At 46.0% G+C, this 10,055-nt stretch overlaps 1 protein-coding gene across 4 annotated transcripts in view; it reads right to left on the reverse strand.

Annotated features, from left to right (window-relative positions):
- LOC122550724 (centromere protein J-like) overlaps positions 1 to 9,494 on the reverse strand; it is a 95,914-nt gene extending 86,420 nt beyond the window's left edge. For 3 of the 4 annotated variants that reach the window (XM_043691877.1, XM_043691876.1, XM_043691874.1), the window contains exon 1: positions 9,351 to 9,494. The gene's annotated coding sequence lies outside the window, so the exon portion shown is untranslated. Of the gene's footprint in view, positions 1 to 808; positions 1,075 to 9,350 lie in introns of those variants that run through there. The other variant, XM_043691875.1, reaches the window with a different exon arrangement.
- Between the last annotated feature and the right edge of the window lie 561 nt (positions 9,495 to 10,055).

Raw genomic sequence — 10,055 nt, forward strand, 5'->3', positions numbered from 1 at the left:
GTTGCTGGAAAAGCGCAGGAGGTCAGGCAGCATCTAGGGAACAGGAGAATCGACGTCTCTGGCATTAGCCCTTCTTCAGGAATGAGGAAAGTTGGTCCAGCAGGCTAAGATAAAAGATAGGGAATATGGAATATCTTAGTCTGCTGGACCAACTTTCCTCATTCCTGAAGGAGGGCTAATGCCCGAAACGTCGATTCTCCTGTTCCCTAGATGCTGCCTGACCTGCTGCGCTTTTCCAGCAACACATTTCCATCTCTGATCTCCAGCATCTGCAGACCTCACTTTCTCCTCAAAGATTTTAACCTACTGCGAATCCTCTTGCAAGGATGCCTTCCTTGAAGAAGCTCTCTTCCTCCCTCTACAAGGATTTCAGTGAGTCTCTCTCTCACTGCACACCCCAGGTCATCTCCTCTGCACAGAAACTCTTCAGCCACGTTCTCAAACAGACTCGCTACCACAGCCACATCTCCTTCCTCAGCAGCTGTCTACGGAACCGACTGATCCCGCACGGACTCCGGACTACGTTCAGACCAACAAAATTTGGACCCAACCAGGACAACCAGTACCTACAACAAATCAAAAGCCTCCAGCAAAAGACCTCCCTCCGGATCCTTCGTTCCACGCTTGCAGCCATGCGCCGCTACCTACATTCCCTGCAATTAGACCTACCCCAGCTCAGGACAACACTCTCACAGACCTGTAAAGGACCTCTACTGTTCTTCATCCACAGAAGAATCCATACACTAAATAAACAGTTCTTCCTAGCCAAATTAAAGACAGTAAGTACCAAAAACTTTCATGTACTTACCCCCACACTCTGGGTTCCTCAACTGTTCCAGAATCTTTCATCGGCCTCCGAAATCGTTCCGGCGCCATTAACCACGCGTCTGCTACATCTCCCGCGGCAACAACCGCCGCCACGGACCAAGACGTTGCTTCCGCCCCCACCGACCTCGCAGCCTCCGCGATCGCCGCCCAGACAACCGCCTCCACGATCGCAAGGAAGACCATCGCCGACAGATTCGCGGCCCCTGCGGCTATCGGGAATAACACTGTCTCGGTCGTCGCCACAGCCACTTCCGCCCCCCGGGTTGCCGCCGCCACAGCCACTTCCGCCCCCAGTGACATCAAAAAGTAGAGGACCCAGCATCGATCCTTGTGGCACTCCACTGGTCACAGACCTCCAGTCTGAAAAACAGCCCTCCACCACCACCCTCTGTCTTCTACCTTTGAGCCAGTTCTGTATCCAAATGGCTGGTTCACCCTGTATTCCACGAGATCTAACCTTGCTAATCAGTCTCCATTGGGGAACCTTGTCGAATGCCTTACTGAAGTCCATATAGATCACATCTACCGCTCTGCCCTCATCAATCCTCTTTGTTACTTCTTCAAAAAACTCAATCAAGTTTGTGAGACATGATTTCCCTTGCACAAAACCATGTTGACTATCCCTAATCAGTCCTTGCCTTTCCAAATACATGTACATCCTGTCCCTCATTATTCCCTCCAACAACTTGCCCAACACCGACATCAGGCTCACTGGTCTACAATTCCCTGGCTTGTCCTTACCACCCTTCTTAAACTGTGGCACTATGTTAGCCAACCTCCAGTCTTCCGGCACCTCACCTGTGACTTTTGATGATACAAATATCCCAGCTAGAGGCCCAGCAATCACTTCTCTAGCTTCCCACAGAGTTCCAGGGTACACCTGATCAGGTCCTGCGGATTTATCCAATATTATGTGTTTCAAGACAGCCAGTACTTCCTCCTCTGTAATATGGACATTTTGCAAGATGTCACCATCTATTTCCCTACAGTCTATATCTTCCATATTCTTTTCCACATGCAAAATATTCATTTAGTATCTCCCCCATTTTCTGCAGCTCCACACAAAGGCCACCTTGCTGATCTTTGATGGGCCCTATTCTCTCCCTAGTTACTCTTTTGTCCTCAACGTATTTGTAAAAACCCTTTGGATTCTCCTTAATTCTATCTGCCAATGCTATTTCATGTCCTCTTTCTGCCCTCCTGATTTCCCTCTTTAGTATACTCCTACTTCCTTTATACTCTTCCAAGGATTCACTCGATCTATCCTGTCTATACCTCACATATGCTTCCTTCTTTTTCTTAACCAAACCCTCAATTTCTTTAGTCATCCAGCATTCCCTATACCTACCAGCCTTTCCTTTCACCCTAACAGGAATATACCTTCTCTGGATTCTCGTTATCTCATTTTTGAAGACTTCCCATTTTCCAGCCATCCCTTCACCTGCGAACAACTGCCTCTGATCATCTTTTGAAACTTCTTGCCTAATACCGTCAAAATTGGCCTTTCTCCAATTTAGAACTTCAACTTTTAGAACTGGTCTATCCTTTTCCATCATTATTTTAAATCTAACAGAATTATGGTCGCTGGCTCCAAAGTGCTCCCCCACTGACACCTCAGTCACCTGCCTTGCCTTATTTCCCAAAAGTAAATCAGGTTTTGCACCTTCTCTAGTAGGTACATCCATATACTGAATCAGAAAATTGTCTTGTACACACTTAACAAATTCCTCTCCATCTAAACCCTTAACACTATGGCAGTCCCAGTCTATGTTTGGAAAGTTAAAATCCTCTACCATAACCACCCTATTTTTCTTACAGATAGCTGAGATCTCTTTACAAGTTTGTTTCTCAATCTCCCTCGGACTATTGGGGGTCTATAATACAATCCCAATACGGTTATCAACCCTTTCTTATTTCTCAGTTCCTCCCTCCGCACAGCTGTAATACTATCCCTTATCAAAAATGCCACCCCCCAGCCAACCTTTGCCTCCCTTTCTATCCTTCCTGTTGCATTTGTATCCTGGAACATTAAGCTGCCAGTCCTGCCCATCCTTGAGCCATGTTTCTATAATTGCTATGATATCCCTAACCAGTTCATCTGCCTTCCCTATTCCTGATGACAGGTTTTTGCCCAAAACGTCGATTTTCCTGCTCCTTGGATGCTGCCTGACCTGCTATGCTTTTCCAGCACCACTTTAATCCAGACTCGGGTTTCCAGCATCTGCAGCCCTCGTTTTTATCTCATCTGCCTTCCCTGTTCGGTCCCTTGCATTGAAATAAATGCAGTTTAATTTATTAGTCCTACCTTGTCCCTCCTGCCCTGACTGTTTGACTTGCTTCTGTTCTCAACTGTACCAGTCTCAGATTGATCTCTTTCCTTACTATCTCCCTGGGTCCCACATCATCACCACCTCCCTCCCCACCACTCCCACCTTACTAGTTTAAATCCTCCCGAGCAGCTCTACCAAATCTCCCTACCAATGCATTAGTCCCTTTCCAATTTAGGTGCAATCTGTCCTTCTTGTACAGGTCACTTCTACCCCAAAAGAGATTCCAATGATCCAAAAATATGAATTCTTCCCCCACACACCAGCTCCTCAGCCATACACTCATCTGCTCTATTCTTCTATTCCTGTACTCACTAGCTCGTAGCACCGGGAGTAATCCAGATATTACTACTGTCGAGGACCTCCTTTTTAAATTCCTGCCTAACTCTCTGTAAACTCCCTTCAGAACCTCAACCTTTTCCCTTCCCATGTCTTCTTAATGGCATTGTAGTTTGGGACACACTGAGCACAGTTTATGCACCTAAAGGGCTGGGTGTGGCCAGGCCGTTCTTTGCACGTCTTTTAATCCTTCAGTTAGCATGTGCACAATAGGATGAAGGGCCTTTTCAGTGCTGTAGATATCTATGATTGTCACTCTAGCTTATTCTTCCTACTAGGTTAGGTGATGGTTGAGCGCTATTACTGTTAGACTATTAATCCAGAAATGAGAGTGTGGTGCTGAAAATGCACAGCCGAAGAGCAGGAGAATCGCCGTTTTGGGCATAAGCCCTTCATCAGGAATGAGGCTTGTGGGCCAAGGGGGCTAAGAGATAAAATAGGAGGTGGTGGGGCTGGGGGGGGGTAGCTGAAAGTGCGATAGGTAGATGAAGTTGGGGGTGAAGGTGATAGGTCGGAGAGGAAGGTGGAGCGGATAAGTGGGAAGGAAGATGGACAGGTCAAGAGGCCGGTGCCGAGGTGGAAGGTTGGATCTGGGACAAGGTAGGGGAGAGGGGAAATGAGGAAACTGGTCAAATCCACATTGATGTCATGGGGTTAGAGGGTCCCAAGGTGGAAGATGAGGTGCTCTTCATCCAGGTGGCAGGTGGTAAGAGCTTAGAAGTAGAAAAGGCCCAGAACCTGCATGTCCTTGGGGAGTGGGGAGGTGGGGGTTGTTTAAGTTTTCAGCCACGTGATGGTGGGGTTGCTTCGTGTGTATGGCCCAGAGATGTTCTCTGAAGCACTCCGCAAGTAGATGCCCTGTCTCCCTAATTTAGAGGAGACTACATCGGGAATAATGGATAAAGTAAATGACGTGTGTGGAAGTGCGGGTAAATCTCTTACAGATATGGAAGTCTCCTTTGGAGCCTTGGACAGAGGTGAGGGTGGGGTGTAGACACAGGTTTGCAATTCTTGCGGTGTCGGGGAAGGTGCCAGGAAGGAAGGGCAAGACAAGAGTCATGGAGGGAATGGTGTTTACACAATGCAGGTAGGACTGCTGAGGAAAACGTATTCCTGGTGGTAGGGTCTGTTTATAGGTGGCAGAAATGGCAGAGGATGATGTGATGTATCTGGAGGTTGGTGCGGTGGAAGGTGAGGACCAGGGGATTCTGTTCTTGTTGCAGTTGGAGTGGTGGGTTCAAGGGCGGAAGTGCAGGAAGTGGATAAGAAGGAGAAATTGCAATCTTCAAAGGAGGCGGCCATCTGGTATGTTCTGTGGTGGAATTAGTCCTCCTGGGAGTAGATGCAGTGGAGGCAGAGGAATTGGGAAAACAGATAATGTTTTTACAGAAGGCAGGTTGGGAGGAGGTGGAGTCCAGGTAGGTCTGGGAGTCAGTGGGTTTGTAGTAGATGTCCATATTGAGTCGGTCGCCATTAATGGAGATGGAGAGGTCTAGGAAGGGGAGGGAGGTGTCCGAGAGTCCAGCTGAACTTAAGATCGGGGTAGAACATGTTAGTGAAGTTGATAAACTGTTCAACCTCCTCGTGGGAGCAGAAGGTGGCGCTGATACAAACATTGATGTAGTGAAGGAAAAGGTGGGGAATGGTGCTGGTGTAGCTGTTGAAGATGGACTGTTCCACATACCCGACAAAGAGACAGGCATAGCTAGGGCCCATGTGGGTGCCCATGGCTACCCCTTTGGTCTGGAGGGAAAGGGAGGATTCAAAGGAGAAATTGTTAAGGGCGAGGACCAGTTCAGCCAAACGAATGAGTGGGTCAGTGAAAGGGTACTGGTGGGTACGGCGGGAGAGGAAGAAACAGGCCTTCATCATGGCGAACAGATGTGTACAAGGACTAGATGTCCATGGTGAAGATGAAGTGTTGGGGCCAGGGAAACGAAAGTCAAAGAGGAGGTGGAGGGCACGGATGGTGTCCTGAACGTAGGTGGTGAGTTCCTGGACCGGGGGGATAGGACAGTGTCAAGATAGGTGGAGAGGAGCTTAGTGGGGCAGGAGCAGGCTGAGACAATGGGTCGACTGGGGCAGTCAGATTTGTGAATTTTGGGTAGAAGGTAGAACCGGGTGGTGCAGAGTTCCCGGACTATGAGGTTGGAGATCTCCTGAGGTGATGAGGTTGTGTTTGGTCTGGGAGATGATGGTTTGGTGATGGGAGGTGAAGTCATGGTCAAGGGGGCAGTAGGAAGAGGTATCCACGAGTTGGCACCTGGCTTCAGTGGTGTAGAGTTCAGTGCGCTAAACTACTACTGCAACCCCAATGTCCGTTGGTTTGATGGTGAGGTTGGGGTTGGAGCGGAGGGCTGCGCATTGCGAGGTGAGAGGTTAGAGTGCATGAGGGGGGTGGACAGGTTGAGGCAGTAAGTGTTCCAGCAGCAGTTGGAAGTAAAGAGATCGAGGGTGGGTAACAGGCCAGCACAGGTTGTCCAAGTGGATAGGGTGTGTTGGAGGCAGGAGAAGGGCTCCTCCAAGGGTGGGCAGGAGTCCTGGTGGAAAAAGTAAGCTCGGAGGTGGAGGAAGAAATGTTTGATGTTGCAACGTGTGTTGAATTTATTGATCCGGGAGCATAGGGGGATGAAGGTGAAGATTTTGATGAAGACTGATCGTTTGTCCTAAATGAGGGGGATGGGGGGGGAGGGGGGGAAGTGGTGGTAAACCTAGGACCTGGCATGGGGCTGGAGTCAGGAGTGGAGGTGGAGATTGTGGCTGGAGCGGGCAAGGTAGTGAGACTGAGGGTGACGTCACTTACAGAGGTGATACTCACCCCAGCGTCAGGGGGTGGAGGTGGTGCCTACGGGATCTGCAGGGGTATAAGTGGCGTAACACATGACATCAGCGATGACAATAAGTGACATCAGCAGGAGCAGAAGTGGTTGCAACTGCAGTAGCTACAGCGGTGGAATGCACTCAGGGTTCAAATTATGCAATGGTAGATGGGTTCAATGAAAACATGGAGTTAAGAGTCTATGATAATGGCCCTCTTGTGTTGCAGTGGTAGTATCCCTACTCCTGAACGGGTAAGCCCAGGTTCATGTCCCACCTGCTCCAGAGGTGTGTAATAACATCTCCGAACAGTTTGATTAGAAAAATAGGGCAAATAACAAAACAATTTAAAAAGAAACTAATGATGACTGTCGATTATCAGGTAATGTCCTTCAGTAAAGCAAATTTGCCATCCTTGCTTGGTCTTGTCTACATGTGACTCCAGCCCACAAATATGGTTAATTCTCAACTGCCCTGTGAAATGGCCTAGCAAGCCACTCTGTTTTATCAATCACTACCAAGTCTCAACAGTGAAATGAAAGATGGACTACCTGGTATCGACTTTGGCACCAAGAATAATAATAGCAAAAACAAAATGCCCTGGTAACACTGCAAAATCCTTCTTACTAATATCTGGGGCAAGTGCAAAAATTTGAAGAGCTGAAGTGAGGGTAACAGCGTTTGATATCAAGGTAACATTTGACTAAGTGTGGCATCAAGGAACTCTAGCAAAACTGAAATCCATAGGAAACTCCATTGGTTGGAATCATACCTGGTACATGGGAAGATGATTGTAGTTGTTGGAGATTGCTCATCTCAGCTCCAGAACATCTCTGCAGGAGCTCCTTAGGTTCGATATTTCTAATCAACCTGTTCAGACTTACTATCTCAGAAGCACATGGGATCCAAACATGGACTTCCTGGTCTAAAGGTAGGGACATTATTATTGTACCACAAGGGCCCCAGTCCTTCAGGAGACTGTCCCAGGTCTAATCATCTTCAACTGTTTCAATGACCTTCTCTCCACCATGAAAAGGTTAGAAGGGGTGTGTTTGATGATTGCACAACACTTTGCACCATTCCTGATTCCTTAGATACTGAAGCAGTCCATGTCCAAATGCAACAGGACATGAGCAATATCTAGGCTTGGACTAACAAGTGCAAATAACAGTCACTTGGAGGGAGGCAATGATCATCTCCAATAAGAAAAAATCTTACCACCCTCCCTTGACATTCAATGGTTACCATCAATGATTCACTAACAACATTCTGGGGATAGCCATTGACCAAAATTGAACTGGAGTCACCATAAATAGTTACAACAAAATCAGGTCAGAGAATAGGAATGGAGAGAGGAACTTACCTGACTCCCCAAAGCCTGTCCACCATCTACAAGTCAGGAGTGTGATTGAATACTCCCCACTTGCCCAGATGCGTGCAGTTCTGGCAACATAAGAAGCTTGACCCCATCTCAGACAAAGCAGCCAATTTGATTGGCACCATATCCCCAAACATTTGGCCACTTCACCACAATGCTCAGTAGAAGTGTACATTATCTGCAAGATGCACTGCTGATATTCACCAAAGCTCCTCAGACTGCATCTTTCAAGCCCACTTCCTTCCAAGAAGACAATGGCAGCAGGTTCATGGGAAAACTACCACCTGCAAGTTTTCCTCCAAACCACTCATCTTGTATTGGAGATATATCACCATTCCTTCACTGTCAGTAGGTAAAAGTCTTGGGAATTCCCTCCCTGACAGCACTATTAGTCTATCTACAGCACATGAACTGGTGGTTGGAGGAAGCAGCTCTGCACCACCTTCTCTAGGGCAACTAGGCAGTTGAGAATTAACCATATAAGTGGCCCAGCAAGCAATACACAGATCCCTCAACAAAATTTAGAAAAAAAGTAATTTCATAGCTCTCTGCATTAATTTACATCTGTCATATATTAAACAGACTGTTTAGATTAGATTAGATTAGATTAGACTGTCTAGATGCTCTAAAGATTGTAATAGAATGGATAAAGAAAGAATACTTTACTCCCCAATTATAATCAAGAAATTCAACATAAATTCCTTTCTCCAGAGTGGTGAGAATGTGGAATGCACTGCCAGAGGGAGTGATCAATTGGGATACTATAGACACATTTAAGGGGAAGCTAAACAAAGATACAGTGGAAAAGATTTACGACAACAACAAGTTTAGATGAGGAATGCTGGGAGGAAACTCAAGTGAAACAAACACCAGACATGTTGAGCAAGTGGCCTATTTCTATGAGAAAGTGAGGACTGCAGATGCTGGAGATCAGAGCTGAAAATGTGTTGCTGGAAAAGCGCAGCAGGTCAGGCAGCATCCAAGGAGCAGGAGAATCGACGTTTCAGGCATGAGCCCTTCTTCATGAGCCTATTTCTATGCCCAGTATCCAGTCAAAAGAAGAACATTTACAAACAAAACTCTTATCCAAATTTTGCACGCATATCTCACGACATCATGAATCAGGTAGGCTTCAAAACCTGCTATAAAGCCATCGTGCGACACAACTTCTGAAGGCCTACTCCTCCATTACTTGAAAGTATACCTAAGCAGTCAATAACATATCACCATAAAATAAAGTCACCATAAGCGGTTCAAACAATTTACTTCAATTTATATATATCACCTCTAACGTCATAAAACATGTTATTGCGCTAATTACATTATTGTGACCGTCCGTCTCCTCAGGGTGACTGTTGCATTTTGTTAAGTTGCCACTTGATAGTTTCAAACACGAATATCAACGCCTCTCGACAGTTTGACTCCAGCGTCATTCTCACAATGTGAACATAAATTAAATATTAAAATAATTGCAGTTAATATTGTGCAAACAACCAAGGAATCAAGAGATGCTATGACCAATCACCAGGCTAATTTACAGTTGAGGAGAGCTGTTTCTCGCCGGGATTAATATATTCCACAATCATCGATAAAACAAACTTTGCAGTTTTAGTAACGCAGTTCACAAAGAATCAATAAAACTCCAGACCAGGGTAACTCACCATCGCTAATTGCCAAGACGGCTTCCAGGAACGAACAGCCGGCACTTGCCCAGCATGTACAAGAGCGGCAGTTTAACTGAAAATCCCGAATAGTCCACATTGATGTCAAATCTACCGCCATTTTGAAACGTTAAACCGCGGCTCTAACTGGGCATGTACCTAACCTCTCAGCACTCTGGGAATTGCAGTCCTCCCCACAAGATCACCACCAACCATTACAATTTTATTGAGTTTTTCCAACAAATTCTGTTTTTGCTTCTGGTTTCCAGCAACACAAGTTCCTTCGTTATTTTTCGAACAACTTAAAAGCGTTTATTTTTTGCCTAGCCAGCAACATAAATACACAAGTGTACGCAGAAAATCTCAATAAATTGATCACAAAAATAAAAGGAGGTAACATTTCCACGAAACAACAGTACAAAAAAAAGTTTGATTGACTTTTACAACATTGTCGTAGAGACTTTCATTAATTTATTTACAGGGTGTAACATGAAAACACTCTAAGGAGACTTTTTAAAAAGTATTTTAACATTATGATGTTAAAAATCACACAACGCCAGGATTATAGTCCAACAGGTTTATTTGGAAGCATTCACTTTGAGAATGCTGCTCCTTCATCAGGTGGTTATGGAGTATTGGTTAGGCCACTGTTGGAATATTGCGTGCAATTCTGGTCTCCTTTCTATCAGAAAGATGTCGTGAAAC

This window comes from Chiloscyllium plagiosum, chromosome 6 (assembly GCF_004010195.1).
Source record: "Chiloscyllium plagiosum isolate BGI_BamShark_2017 chromosome 6, ASM401019v2, whole genome shotgun sequence".
Classification (NCBI taxonomy): Eukaryota; Metazoa; Chordata; class Chondrichthyes; order Orectolobiformes; family Hemiscylliidae; genus Chiloscyllium; species Chiloscyllium plagiosum.